Source organism: Agrilus planipennis, unplaced genomic scaffold (genome assembly GCF_000699045.2).
Source record: "Agrilus planipennis isolate EAB-ADULT unplaced genomic scaffold, Apla_2.0 scaffold226, whole genome shotgun sequence".
Taxonomy (NCBI): domain Eukaryota; kingdom Metazoa; phylum Arthropoda; class Insecta; order Coleoptera; family Buprestidae; genus Agrilus; species Agrilus planipennis.
In genome coordinates, this window is record NW_020439017.1 from 458072 (window position 1) to 473064 (window position 14993).

The 14993-nt window shown below is 33.6% G+C and overlaps 1 protein-coding gene across 5 annotated transcripts in view; it reads left to right on the forward strand.

Moving 5' to 3' along the window:
- Positions 1-14993, forward strand: part of LOC108740948 (A-kinase anchor protein 1, mitochondrial) — a 104303-nt gene that overhangs the window by 42019 nt on the left and 47291 nt on the right. For 2 of the 5 annotated variants that reach the window (XM_018475486.2, XM_018475483.2), the window contains exon 3: positions 8673-9048. The exons of the other annotated variants lie outside the window; for them this stretch is intronic. The gene's annotated coding sequence lies outside the window, so the exon portion shown is untranslated. The remainder of the gene's footprint in view (positions 1-8672; positions 9049-14993) is intronic. 5 annotated transcript variants of the gene reach the window in all.

Genomic DNA, 14993 nt, shown 5'->3' on the forward strand with positions numbered 1-14993 from the left:
GTTTTCTATTAATTCGATATTTTACGTATCAATATTTTTCTCATTTACTCATCAAGTCCTTGGATTACCCAAAAATTTTCTTGAAAACACGTTATTTTACGACACTGTATCGCGCTTTTATATGATACAAATAAAATTGGCTTAAACCACTAAAGAACCTGAAATCACGAATCATCTCCTTAGATTACCAAAAGCACATTTTCGTGAAAACACGTCACTTTACGACACCCTTTCGCACTTTTATATCATACAAAATAAAATTGGCTTGAACCACTGCACGGAACCAAATTTTACTCGAGCAAATTTGAAAATTGGTTAAAAAGGAGTCAAAATTACGAATCATCTCCTTGGATTACCCAAAAGCACATTTTCGTGAAAACACGTCACGTTACGACACCCTTTACCACGCTTTTATATTATCCAAATTAAACTTGGCTTGATTCCAGTAGCGGATCTTGGACAATCGCAGCCCCATGCATAACTTTACCTATTCTTAAAAAGATAATAATCCCAAACTATAAAATTGCTAAATGACTCGTAGTTTTACAATTTTATAATACATACAAAACTGGAATGCGAGGCTACTTATGGAACCCTTTTAGTCGCCCCTCCCCCCCATACTTTTGGGGGAGCAAATCCTTAAACGCAATTTGGACTTCCACTTGACACTAGTATCGACAGGTGGCCCTGATTTGAAATTTAATCTTAAAATATACTTCGGGATGTGAATAAAAACCTAACCTATGTATAATATGTATGTACTGCATTTTTTTGTTTCTTGAGATTTTTTTATAGTTCTTGTGAAAATTCGATGGTAAATTAAGTGGTAAAAAGAAACAATACATCATTGGAGAAGATAATACAAAGAATATAATATATTGTCCTTAGTAGGACATGATAGTTATTTACATAATTTCCTAGGTTGTTATCGATGGTTCCAAAATTCTACAGTTTTTTCTTGTTTAAAATTTAATTAATTTACTTTTGATTTGTAAGTACCGGTGTTACGCCACTGGTTCATATAATAAACGCACGCTGTTTCTCTTCCCAAGATCACAGGGGCCATACCAAAACTGCGTAACTATAACGAAATATAATCGTAAAAAATATTTTAACAAAATAATAAGTTAAGAACAGTAGGATGATATACAATTTTCAAATTGATTAAAAATTGCAAAAACTTGTAGAAAATAGTATAATGAAGATAAAATAATTTTTAATACAGAGGAAATTGAGTAATACGAAAGGGTATAGAAAAATTAGTACAAATATCACCTTAAGCATTTTTGCTTGTGGAACATAAAAAGAACAAATACCAACAAATAAATGGGTAATTTCTATGCTTATTGAACGGTTTGCCTTATTTGTATTTCCCTTTATATACGTTGTGTATGTTAGGATTTAAAACAGAACAGAATGAAAGTTTTATAAGGCGTAAAACATTATTTGGTAAAGGTCTAGATTATTCCCACCACCCCCGAAGGGGCAGGGGGAATTGAAAGAGGAGGTCTCTCCCACTACTGTACCATAAAAACTTTGCGGCGGTCTCACCCCCTTGAAAAGTTATGGGGACTCAAAGTTTATTATTTTGTTGATTTTCATATGCTTGTGGGTATCTAAATGTAAGTTGTGTATNATTTAAATTACATGCTTTAAAGGGCCATATTGATGTACATTAAATGAACAATGTAATGTAAGTACGTAATTGGATAAGGATTAATGTTGTATTGCTCAAAATCGCTTCGTAAATAATCCATTATTTCTCGTAAAAAGTAAAGGACAAAAAATGGCTATTGTGGGTTATCCCTAAGAGATAGACTTCTACCATCCCGGACCTTTTTAAGGTGTACAATACTGTAGTACATTATTTTGATCTATCTCGTAGGGTTCAGCCAGCGTTTGCAATGTAAGAGCAAAAAAAAGGGTTTATTTACGACATCACATTACAAACCTCTAAAATTATCAGTGTTTTCCTACTATATTATGCATGTATTATACATATGAACCTTCCTCTTGAATTTCTTTACCTATTAAAAAAAAAACGCATTAAAATCCGTTGTGTAGTTTTAAAGATCTACGCATACATAGGGACAGACAGCGGGAGAAATGCGTTGCATGATTTCGTTACATAGCAACTCGCCTAAAACGAACTTACCCTACCGTGCGTAAAGGAGTTTCACTTCAAAAATCTAAAGTTCACAATAGAATCAGTGCACTGCATTTGTAGATTTTCAAAAGCTATACCACTCACGAAAGTTCACAGGGGACAAGTGTCGTAGTCATGTGCGATATCATATCTTCCTGGGTATTTTTTGTACTTATCATGATTTACTTGATATGTATCAAGTATGGAAGATAATGTCATCAAAGGGAAATTTTTGAGCTTGTTGATATGATTGTAATTAATATTCTTCAACATCTTTCGATCAAAACAGTTGATTTCCTGACGAATGGAGTCATTCAAATCACAGGATTTGTATTAAGCATATACAGTAATACCTCGACCCCTAAACCCCAACTTACGCGACCCCAGAGTTACGTAATTTTCAAATCTCGTCGATTCGTATTTTGTTTAAGTGTCACATAACTCTCAACTACTTATTAACCCCACACTATTGTTCAGTTAATCAATTCATTCAGACGATCAAATGACTCTTGGGAACTTGACAGAAAACCTCAGTTTAATTGAAAACGGGTTACAATTTTTTTATCTCCAACGAAGAGTGCAATTCATGNACAAATACACCAACTAAATTAAGCCGACCCTGTAAATTTGCTCATTTTATGTAGGTACAAATGACAAGACAAGCATGTTGTCGATCGTCTCATTTTATTCGATTGATTCCTATGAAACGTAGGTGCAGGTCTCGACGCAGCTGTTGAGGAGGCGTGTTTAGAGAGTAAAGACAGGATATTTTCCGTTTGTAAGAACGAGAAAAACGATATGCCTTTAGTGTGCATTATTTATTGGGGAATTTGGCTTCTTATTTCGCCTGTACTATATCGGCCAAGTCAGTCAAATCAAAATATCGTTTGAGTGAGGTACCGGGGATAATTACCTGCGTCCATATAAAATTCCATTCGTACTATCGGTAAAGTCTTAGATTAAAATGTCGTTCGAGAGTAGTATCGCAAATAATTGACCGCATCCTTACTAAAACTCGATTCATACTATCGATCAAGTCATAGATCAAAATATCGTTGGAGTGAAATACTGCGGTTAATTGGCCGGACCGTAACATTGTACTTAAATGCAAATTGATAAAATTTTTCGTAACGGGTAGGTTCATTTCAATAATGTCAATATTTTTTTCGGTTGATAGTATTGCGTTCTAACAATTACTATGGTTACGTAAATAAGCTACGAAAGCTTTTAAGCTATCCTTTGATAATAAATGTAAGAAGCTGTCAAGTACTATAAAATTTTTTGCCTAACTCAATTTACTTTTTTAATTTTAATTTGTTTGTTACCGTGTGAAACTTCTCTTGAAGTTATTTAAATGCACCATTTCATTAATATCGCGCAGAGAAGAAAATCACGTCAGTTAAACTTTAGAATATGCTATATTTATTTGTATGTACATATATTGTCACAAGAAATGTTTATTTAAGTGTTATTTGCTATAATGCAATTCCATTTTTAGTATTTCATCGTGTTAGTAGCGTATGTAAATAATAAGGAAAATCCACATCTGCTATTGCTGTTTTTGTCGACATCTTTATTATAAATTCAAAAATATGACAATATAAACATTACTTTCTGTGCAAGAAATTTAGAATAAAAAAAGGTATCTTATGAATCCAGATTTTGGACCCATTCCCAATTCCATATTTTATTCCAGCTGTCCTCTATGTTCCATGTTTATTGGATCGGTTAGTTGTTAATGTAATCCATTTTCAGTAAATTGAATTATCATTTTTCAAAATTTTAAAATCGGTATCGCGTTGACTACTAATAAGTTCACAATTAATGTAGACGAAACACGTGTCCGTTTTTATCTTTCTGATAAAGAACCCCCAGTGAGAAGTAGAGAGAGTGACGTCAACGTATGTATAATTGGCCTAATGAGTATAAACAAATTGATCGTAATAAAAAAGCCATTATACAAAATAATAAACAATTTTTTACTTCTTTGTCAAACAGTACGTTGGTTATTAGTGTTTTAAGTATTTGTTGCTGTCCATTAATGAGCATGTAGCCCGATAATTACATCGGCCAAGTCACTATTAGATCAAAATATTGTTGCAGTGAAATACAGCGGATAATTGAGCGGATACAAATTAAAACCCGATTCATACTATCGGTTAAGACGCAGACCAAAATATCGTTGGAGTGAAATACCGCGGTTAAATGACCNGTAATTGTATATTTCAATTACATGTGCAGATCTTTGAATTTATATTCTATTCTTTTATTCTACATCTAACAATGGATGTACGGGGAGGCGTTTTTAAGTTCGCGGAATTGGGGTAACAAGTGGAAATAAAAATACGAATTTATTTTTCCTTTTCAATATATTCGCCTGCTACCCTTATACATTTCTCCGATGTTTCAATTAACTTACGTATACCTTCGAAAAAAAAATGTTCTGTCTTTGTCTGAAAAATACGCCGAAACTGCATCCTTCACTTCGTCGCTTGAAAATTTCTTCCCACGAAGATTTTTTTTCAAGTTTGGGAATAGGTAATAATCGGTGTGAGCTAAGTGAGATCTATAGGGTGGGTGATCCAAAATTTCGAAGCCCACTTTCTGCAGGGCAGCCATCGCAACAAGCGCGTTTTCCTGTAGAAGGAGGACACCTTTGGTCAATTTTCCTCTACTAATTTTGTTGAAAAATTTGCACTTGGGGTGCCAGCTTCACATAGTTGAAGAATTCTCATGGATAATTCTGGCAAGATAAAATGAAGTTTTGCCCCATTCCGGGAGTTTTTTTCTGTGAATTATCAATAAATCGCTCCTTTCGCGAATAAAAGTCGTGAAATTTAATAACGAAAAATTCCCTAATTCACAACTATTCGCTTGAAGCGAACGGCAAGTTCTCATGGGCCAAAATCTATTACTGCAATTTTCCTACTTCGCTGCGCTAGAGTATATATATCCATAAACCAAATTTCTCAATTTTATCAAATATTAGCTGTCGAGTGGGCACCTTATTCTTTCATTTTTTTAATATTATAAAATATTAACTGCTCTCAAGTTTAAAATACTGTCGAAATACAATTTCTGAAAATCAATTTTTTGTCGTTTTTGAATTGTAATGTTCTTACATTTAAAGTTACTTTTTACTGTTTTAAACAATTGTTGCTAACCCATATCAACCATAAATTGTTTTATAAAACTGTTGTTTATGAAGAGTAAATGGATTGAAACAATATCAATAAAACATTGTAGGTGGGTAATTTAATGTTCCGAAAAACAAGTTTTCAACGTCGCATAATAAAATATGCGTAGGCTATACGGGAGAAATGTTATACACTAGTGGCGAATTTAGAACCGGATATACGAATATTTTGTTAAATGCAATCATCATTTTTATAAAATACCACGTGACATAGGAAAATTCATACAAATGCCTTCGACTATCTTTTCATATATATAGCTAAATAATCAAGTAATAGAAGTCGAACAAGTGAAACTGAACTGAACTGAAAAAAGCTTCCCGGGGTGTTAGGCTTTATTCAAATTATTTTGAGAGTTTGGTTAGTTTGGGACAGTTTTCAGAAAAGCAGATAATATTTTCAGATAGGCAAGGTTGAAGAAATATTCCACACATTCACTAACTGACTAAGTTATAGTTTCTGTTCGTGAGACTTAAAAAAAGAGCAGACGATAAAGAAATGTTCGGTAACATTTTGCTTTTCCTGTATAAAGAATAATATATTGGACACGAAAGGAAGAATCTACGACATTTCCTCCCATATGTGAATTGGGGATATTAAGGAGATTTGATTCCACTAAGTCGGAACTTCCGATTGAAATTACACTTACGATTTCGACTTTGGTTCCGATACTTTTAAATCGGAGGTCGAAGTTACGCACGGTACGGGGCGGGGCTGCCGGCTGCTGTCCGCGCTATCAAACATATTTATGCTTATCGGGGAATCCCGACTACTATTTCTCTTGGTTGTTCCGCATATTTTGCGTTCGCGCTTCTATTAAACCTTTCCGAGTTTTTAGCGAGTGTTATGTGTTTAATTTGACGTGTTTGAATTGAACAACGAAGCCTAAAACAAGTATCTATTATTTGCAACTATTTTAAAGAAGTGTGCGAATACATTAAAGTGTAAAGTCCGAGTCCGATTCCGATTCTAATTGCGATCCAGATTCCGATAAATCAAATTTTAAAATTTCGATTTCGGCAAACCCATCTTCGTTACATCCCTGATGTGAATTGCCACTCAAGCCGAAAGCAAGGCGGCTAGGGCTGTAAACTCCGTGGAGGTAGGTCAAGCAAACTTTATTGTACTGAAACAGAATTAGACCCTAACCTCACATTTATAGGGGAATAATTGCAAATTATATTATATTTTTTGTAATTCCATCAGGATATCCATTACAGAAGTTTCAAAATTTTTTAATTTATGAATTAAGTTTTCAATATCAAGGTTAAAAATAATATCATATTTGCGTATTCACTAAAATATAATAAAAATCCAAGGATTCAGTTCTTTAGAGGGTGCTTACTAGGTAGAACATTAGACGTTTTAGGGAAACTAAACGTGTTAGAGATTTTAAAAATGTTGCAATAGGGGTTATCGAGGATGATCTCTATAACTAATAAAAAATCACACTATTGATTAGAGGTGCGCCGGCTAGTGATTTTGCCCCGTACCGGATAACCGAATACCCTATGAATCATTAGGGTTAATGGTTAATGTCTTCGTTTTGGCGGGCTTTCGACTAAATACCACTGTCATCAACGCAACGTCCCAAACCACATTAAGTCCCGATCAAAAAGTCGTTAGAATACTAAACCATTGAAATTTTAATTCTTAGTTGGCGGATTTTCAACGAGAGAATTGAGTTGAAACCATTGAAACGAAACACTAACAGCAGCCTGTAAGATGACAAAACATACTTACATAATAACTCTGATAAACTAACATTTCATCCTTATGTATTCTTGTTCACGAGAAGAAGTAAACAAAACAACTACATCGAAATCACAATAATTTAGCATAGTAATCGATAAATAATATAAATTATAATAAACGGCCTATACCTATTCCNACGGCATATTATTGTTTTTTAATTTACAATTAATTTTCCTACACCAATATTAAATATTCCAAGGTCGAAATGTAGACACTCCGCGGAATAACTAATCTATCCTAGACCTTTAACAAACCCCGAAAAACATTTTAATTGTAAGTTTAAATTTCAAATTAAGAATGGAAACAACTTTAGCTAACGATAAACAACGTTCACGATATTTAGAAACAGCGTTTGCCCTAGTGAAGTTTTCTATTAATTCGATATTTTACGTATCAATATTTTTCTCATTTACTCATCAAGTCCTTGGATTACCCAAAAATTTTCTTGAAAACACGTTATTTTACGACACTGTATCGCGCTTTTATATGATACAAATAAAATTGGCTTAAACCACTAAAGAACCTGAAATCACGAATCATCTCCTTAGATTACCAAAAGCACATTTTCGTGAAAACACGTCACTTTACGACACCCTTTCGCACTTTTATATCATACAAAATAAAATTGGCTTGAACCACTGCACGGAACCAAATTTTACTCGAGCAAATTTGAAAATTGGTTAAAAAGGAGTCAAAATTACGAATCATCTCCTTGGATTACCCAAAAGCACATTTTCGTGAAAACACGTCACGTTACGACACCCTTTACCACGCTTTTATATTATCCAAATTAAACTTGGCTTGATTCCAGTAGCGGATCTTGGACAATCGCAGCCCCATGCATAACTTTACCTATTCTTAAAAAGATAATAATCCCAAACTATAAAATTGCTAAATGACTCGTAGTTTTACAATTTTATAATACATACAAAACTGGAATGCGAGGCTACTTATGGAACCCTTTTAGTCGCCCCTCCCCCCCATACTTTTGGGGGAGCAAATCCTTAAACGCAATTTGGACTTCCACTTGACACTAGTATCGACAGGTGGCCCTGATTTGAAATTTAATCTTAAAATATACTTCGGGATGTGAATAAAAACCTAACCTATGTATAATATGTATGTACTGCATTTTTTTGTTTCTTGAGATTTTTTTATAGTTCTTGTGAAAATTCGATGGTAAATTAAGTGGTAAAAAGAAACAATACATCATTGGAGAAGATAATACAAAGAATATAATATATTGTCCTTAGTAGGACATGATAGTTATTTACATAATTTCCTAGGTTGTTATCGATGGTTCCAAAATTCTACAGTTTTTTCTTGTTTAAAATTTAATTAATTTACTTTTGATTTGTAAGTACCGGTGTTACGCCACTGGTTCATATAATAAACGCACGCTGTTTCTCTTCCCAAGATCACAGGGGCCATGCCTACTATCCGACGAGCGAATTCAAACAAAATTTTTTATAAATATTTTGCGGGCGTAGACAGTGCGTATTTGGCAATCAACCAAACGTACAATGAAATGAAAATTATTCGCAAAGCATGTGTATATTTTAGTTAATTTATTATAGGTCCCTACCTATTTGCTGATATTTTTGGCTGGAATTATTCCAACAGCGAAAGCGAACCAACAATATGCGCTGAGTGAGCCGGCCTTGTAATTTAGAGTGCGCTTGTACGCCTGCGTTGCATTCACTCCACGAAGAATCGAATAACGAAGGTAGCCATGGAGCCATGCTTGTAGTCGCCACGTGTTAACGAAGTGCCGGTAAACGGTCGACAGGAAGTGCGTTCAGTATTGTCGGAATTTTTTAGTGAAACATATTTTGTGGTGATAGTTTTTACCTGTGAAACAAAATAGAATTAACTTCCCGCATGTTTAGTTGTTTGATTTTCGAGTGAACAAGATCGCTTAATTGGATTTTTGAGGTTATTCTTTCCATGATGGTATGTACTTCAACATTATGTACTTGTAGATATAAAAGTGCGTTTGATTCAAATGTGGGTTCCTTCCACTCGCAATTGTGGATTTTATTACATTAGGCTCAATTGTATACAATGTGTATAAATTGTTACACAATTGATCAAATTGCGTTTGTTCTTTACTGGATGCGATACATATGTTTGTTTAAAACATTAATTTAAAAAGAAAATTCCAACATAATCGTTATTATAACGGTACCTATATATTCCAAAAATTAGTACGCAGTCGTTAAATGTAGATTTGTTTTTTCATTTCAAGAAAAAAGAAGTAGATACTGATTTTGGCAGGTACTTGAAACATCCAATTTGTTGACGTGTTATTAGCAGTAAAATGTAGGTACATATGTACTTTGTGTAAGATTGAAGTTTCGCTATTTGTTTTTGTTTTAAAATAGTTGTACCTATCAATTTTTATAATTACTTGAAAAATAGAAATTAAATTACTAATTTCGTTTTTAGTATTTACCTACCTACCTACCTACCTACCTACCAGTTTTATTATTATCATGATTTTACTGTTGCATTAGAATTTCATGTATGCTACAAGATTATAAAATAAATACCAATTACCTATTATGAATTACAGTTCTATACCTTATTTTCTACATTAATATTTCTAATTCCTTAATAATTGTCCGTGACACAGTTTTTGAAGCAATGAAATAATTAAAATGTTGACTGGATATCAAAATAAATTAATTTTTCTAAATAGGTATACATAAATTCAAATACCTACCTATTGAGTATTGATGTACTTAATGTTCGTCTAATTTTAATTCACTAATAGTAGTCGGTAGTGTACAAATATTTAACTTGCCAGTAGCTTCACACGGTGAGACAAACTCACCTGCACGTACCTAATACCTATTCAGTTAACTTAAACTTTGTAGTTACCGGTTAAAATTCCAATTCCTTCTCTAGGCCTTGTAAGAGAAAGGTAAAACAGCTGGTTAATAAATACCTAACTGGTGGTCGTCTTGGTGTAAGCGTAGTTTGACTGTAGACAGGTCCATTTCCAGTTCCTACATAATTCCACTTAATATGTATACACTAGTGGCTAGTTTACAACCGAACATAGAGATATTCTGTTGCATACGATCATAAAAGGGCGGCACCGTATTTTGAATACTACGACGTGGTGTAGGAAAATTCGTACAACCATCTTGTCATATAAATAATAAAAGTAATATAAGTCCAATAAATGTAATTTAAGACATTCTTTATTCAAAAAAAATTGAGCATTCGGTTAGCTTAAAACGGTTTTCAGAGAAACAGATGATATTTTCTGATAGATATAGTTGAAAAGCTATATATTCTGTGAATGATTTGCCTTACATATATGAATATCATGCATACACTTAGAATATCGTATGTTTGTATTTATTGGAAAAAAATCCGTGTGTGTTGGATTTTTATTAAACACACCGGTTAAACTGCTTATTACGTAATCTAATTTAAGATCATCTGATAATACGTATTAGCTATTAATCCCAAGTCGCTATTTCTTCCCCTAGTTCTAATGTGAACGAAAGAATCAAGGCAAAAGTGGGTTATTGGTTATAGAACCGGCACCAACGTTTCGCTTCTTGTTATAAAACTTTTATCACGATTTTGTCTTTATTGTATTGTAACGGCGTCCTTAATCTTGCCGCGCGGTTTTTAATTACTATAATAATTTATTATTTTATTAATACTTTGTGCTGTCTTTTTGTGTAGTTTTTATTTATTTATCTATTTATTATTTTAATAAATTGTGTTGTTTAATTTTAATATTTTACGTGAATATGTACCGATAGCAGACGATTATTTATAAACATCTTATAACTAACTGAAAGAACCTAGTAAATGCCCAGTACAATTAAATTCTGTGCAACTATTATTTATACATATTTTGGCTTTGATAAAGTCTCCTAACAAGAAGCGAAACGTTGGTGTTGGCTGTCTATCCAATAAGGGCATTATCATCCTCTTTTGCTTTTATTCACTTTAATCCCAAGTGTTTGTATTTTTTCCGAACATGTATGTATTTAATGTTATACTTCAAACATTTAAAACTAAAATGTTTATCGTCTTTTATAACACAATGCCAGTGATTTAGGTAAAATGCCTGGCTAAGTTGTAGATATCAGTGTGTAATTTAGGAAACAAATAATAATAATCATTCAACAAAACTAAATGCCTAAAAGTTGATGCAATTTAATTAGATAATATGCTTTAAATGAAGTAACCCCCAGTGAGAAGTAGAGAGAGTGACGTCAACGTATGTATAATTGGCCTAATGAGTATAAACAAATTGATCGTAATAAAAAAGCCATTATACAAAATAATAAACAATTTTTTACTTCTTTGTCAAACAGTACGTTGGTTATTAGTGTTTTAAGTANTATTGTATTGTGCAATATTATTGAAGTAAAAATACTCTGAATTTCGAATAATCGCTGACAAAATTACGATGTTTACTTAAGGCCTTAAATAAAGTATTTTGGCGTACTTTATGTGTCTTGTAAAATATAACGTATGCACAGTCGAAATAGAGTACAATACTTTATAATATAGTATGGGTGGCAACCCTACTTAGGGGCGACGGCAACTGAAGTGAATTTTCTGGAACATGTTGCGAACAACATTTATTGATTTCTACGTTGATGGTACCTACATGTGTGCCATGGCAGCATAAACCACACATTCCTTGGACTTATCCGTTTTCTGCGTAGTTCTGACACAAAAAAAAATTGGATCATCTGATCGTAGCGGTCAGAATTAACGCTGGATGGGATGTACGCTCTTCAAAAAAATAGGGACCTATAGTGAAGGTAGGGCCAATCGTACAACACACTGATTTTTTCAGAATCCCTTGCTTTCTCGCAGCAAAATCCTTACTAAGTTTCAAAATATCTATTCTTTAATTGCTGAACACTGTAAGTTTCTACGGATAGAATTTTAAATCTATATGCAAGATTTTCCAAATATCCGGTTCCCGATTGTTACCCTGTATTATATGTACATAAAAAGTTATCTCGTCATTTAGGTATTGGCCTGTTGTGTTTGACTCTCTTTACAGTTTGCCGCAAGTGAAACCAAGTGCACAATTGATTACTGAGGTTTTTTAATGGAACAATTTACGCTCGAACGACGCGATTTTTTCCCCCATTGTTCCAACACACGCCAATCGTAATAGCAGTCGTTGTCTGTCACCTTTCGTAAAACAAACACCACTAGCACACGATGAGATTTAGTAATAACTAATCACTTCTCAAACTCTCTTTTCATTCGGCGTCACTCTTTTTGTAAGTGTGCCTTTTTCAACTAAAGAAGGAAACGGAAGTAGGGTCAAATTTGCAAATGTAGTTGGTTTTATTTATAATACAGGATGTTTCTGAACGATCGCGCAGGGAAAAAGATTGTTTGTTATTTGTTGTATTAGATTAAGTGTGTCAGTTGACATAGATTAGTGCAGAATAGGAGGTGTGCTCAAAAAGTATTGCGAATTTTGAATTTCCGCGGGTTACGTATATTAGATTTTTTTGTGGTACCCATGTCTCTCACTTATACCGGCAAGTTCGGCTATATTGAACATTCAGTTAATTTTTGATAGCTTGCACGTGTTTTAGATCGCCTTCGAATTTTGCCTATTCCAAAAAATTGATCAAAGAATCTGTATCAAATTTAGTGTGAAAAACAAAATTAAGTGCGCGCACGCATTCTGAATGTTACCTTAAACCAAAGCAACGTTTATCGGTGGTACAAAATGTTCTCAGAGCTCTGCGAAGATGAGAACGACGAAGAACATGCCGGACGCTCGAGTACGTCAACAACAGACGAAAACATTGACGAAATGAAGAAAATAGTATTGGCTAGTCATCGAATAACCGTTATAGAAGTCTGTGAAGACCTAAACATATTTATTGGTTCCTGTCATTTTATTGGTTCCTGTCATTCGATTTTTACCAATGATTTGGACATGAGGCGAGTCGCCGCGAAATTCATACCAAAATTGCTCAATTTCGACCAAAAACAGTATCACAATAATATTGCTAAGGAGCTGTTGGACTCTGTCCGCGACGATCCAGATTTGCTCCAGGGTCATAACTAGTCACGAATTATGGGTTTATGGTTATGACGTGGAAACCAAAGCTCAATCAGCCCAATGGAAGCTGCTGCACGAGCCAAGACCGAAAAAAGCGCACCAGGTTAGGTCGAATGTGAAGGCTAGAACGATCAATCTGGAAACTAAAAGGGCCCATGAAAGGACGAGACTACTCTACAATTGATGAGATAAAAACGGCGTCGAAGGGGAGGAGCTGAACAAGATCGTAAAAAATAATTTTTTGAAGTGCTTCGAGGATTGGAGGAAACGTTGAAACAAGTGAATAATATCTGGTGGGGATTATTTTGAAGGGGACAAAATAGATATTTATGAATAAGTAAATAATTTTTGAAAACACAAAATTCGTGATACTTTTTGAACAGACCTCGTAGTAATATTGCATTGTCCAATGCGTGAGTTTCTTAACGAACACTTTCCTAGGCGCTAGGTTTACCCGACCGTGTATGATCGCTGCTAATGAAGTACGCCAAACGCCAGACATTTTGCGCAACCCACAAATAATTTTTGTTGTGTACGTACAAAATGTTTGTGTGTGTGTGTTTACTGTAATTACTATTTTAAAAGGAAGGATAGGGCTACTGGTGAACTACTAATAAAAAAAAGTAAAACAGCTTGGCAATATCTCAATAGTGGTTTGGATATTTACCTTGCAATTAATAAAATTACAATTACCTATCCAGAGGATATTAATTTAGGTATTAATGTTTGCGTGACGTTAACTTTTCTTTATTTTGTGTTCTTAATACCATGTCGATGTGTATTTTAAATAATACTGCATACTATCATCAATGAACAAAGTAGTTGTCGCAATGGGCGTCTAAACATTAGTAAGCTGTTGATATTTACTTTATTAGGTAGTCGTAGTCAATGTAGCTACTTAGTTGTTATGGCAATTTCTCTGTACGTTGCCAATTCTTTTGGTTATTTTACAATTTCTTTTTGTCCTTTAATCACGCTGCTTAATATTCATAATTGTTACGAGTTCTGTATTGGTTTTTGAAAATTTTGGATACAAGCTGGTAAATGTTTTCCCTACATGCATCTCTGTAGGCCGCCGTATCGTTTAAAATAACTAGGAATTCAAAAATACTTTTTTCGAAACTATCACATTTCTGAAAATATTCCTGAAATAGTACTTCAGAAAATATCTCTTCCTGCCTATTTCCGGTACAACTGAAAATAAGGTTAAATATGAAAAGGGTTGTAGAACAATATATAGATATACAAGGTGTCCCACCTAAGACCACTTTCTCTATAGCGGCATTTTTATGAGTTTTAGGTAAAACCGTTTCGTATAAAAGTTACCTCAATTTTTATTGTGCACTTCCCAAAATTTTTCAGTTCTGTCGTAAAATTAAAGACCATTTTATTAAAAACAATGTGCCAGAAATCTTGATAGTTTTCGAGATATAAATTTATGTGAAAAGCGGGTTGACAATAATAATTTATTAGTTTTCACAATAATTAACTTCAGCAGCTTATGCTTTGGCATAGGATACCGAGAGTTCCGATGTCTTGCAGTATTAAAAATAAATTGTTCAAAAGTATACAGGGTGCTCGATTGAAATTTGAAAAAAGTCTTCGTGGGAAGAAATTTTCAAGCGACGAAAAATTGAAGCATGCAATTTGGGCGTATTATTCAGACAAAGACAAAACATTTTTTTTTTTTTCGAAGGTATGTAAAAATTAATTGAAAGATCGGGAAATGTATAAGGGTAGCAGGTGAATATATTGAAAAGCAAAAATAAATTCGTACTTTTATTTCCACTTCATACCCCCCATTTCTTAATCATAGTTAGAT